The following is a 1216-nucleotide window of genomic DNA, read 5'->3' as shown; positions in this document are numbered from 1 at the left end:
ATTCAAGTGGCAAGATTGAGGCCTTTGAAGAGATGGAAGTTTGAGTTTCACCCAAGTAGAAGGGTAGAGAAATGTAATGTAAATTGGAAGTGGCAGAAGACCTTAGAGAGTGTATTTTCAGTTTTATTGAATCCACTGGCAGAATGACAACAACTAAAAGGTTAAATGTGTTGGATTTAATAATAAGGCTTATGCAGGCACCACATGAGCTAATGAATACTTAATGCATATGTAAGGTAGAATTGGAGAGTTTCTAAGCAAGACCTCTTAAGTCATTTGGCACCCCATTTCCGAATGACTTGACGTATTGGTTTTTTTTTTGCTCTCCAGCAAGATCCCCAAAATATTAAATGAATGGTTTTGTCAAGTTTTGTTTTTTTCTAAGCACCTACACTTGATCACTACAGTTCCAAATACAAAAAGGAAAATATGATTATTCAATCAGGAACCCACATCATAATCCCAATTCAGGCGCGTTCTACTTTGGCAAAATTCACCCCTAGTTGGATTATTCCTAAGCTTGTCAACTTAGAAGCTTGTTGGTGCTCTTCTTGATCCCCTTTTATCATTTCACCTTCCGTCATAAGCGTCACATACACCTCCTCAGAAACTCAACATTCTCGCTTAGATTAATTTGTCCTAGCCGCATATATGTTCTTAGAGAGACTTATCATTTTCTTTTCTCTCAAATATACATTAATTTGTTAAATCTATCAAATAAAGGTTATATAAGATTTCAAGAAAAGTATATGTAAAAGATTAAAAAAGGTACAAAGAGATATTTTAATTGAAAGAAATGAAACATTAAGATCCAAAGAGATTTTGTGACTGGCGAAGATTACACACCATGGTCCAACCTATCTTACATGTGATTTACAATGACCAAATCAATTAAATGCTCCCTCATCAGAAGCACAAAGAATCTCATACAACTACTTCCCGACGTACAATGTTATTTTATTCGTTTATGTGTTTTTCTCCTTGTTTTAGTTATTATTATTTTAAATTGTAATATAAAAAGGAGGATATAATACTGTAGAGATACCTTGTATTATTGTTTTCTAACGCTTGTCCTCCCTTATTCTGAAAGAAAAAGAAAGTATAGGCTATATATTTGCAATAGTTCGTCCGTAAGTGATATTGTATCCGCTTTGAGTTTATAGCATGTACGCCTTTAGAATTTGTTATTAGGCTCGATCTAAGGCTTGTTTTCTTG

The sequence above is a fragment of the Lycium ferocissimum genome, chromosome 4 (assembly GCF_029784015.1).
Source record: "Lycium ferocissimum isolate CSIRO_LF1 chromosome 4, AGI_CSIRO_Lferr_CH_V1, whole genome shotgun sequence".
Classification (NCBI taxonomy): domain Eukaryota; kingdom Viridiplantae; phylum Streptophyta; class Magnoliopsida; order Solanales; family Solanaceae; genus Lycium; species Lycium ferocissimum.
This window is presented reverse-complemented; position numbering follows the sequence as displayed.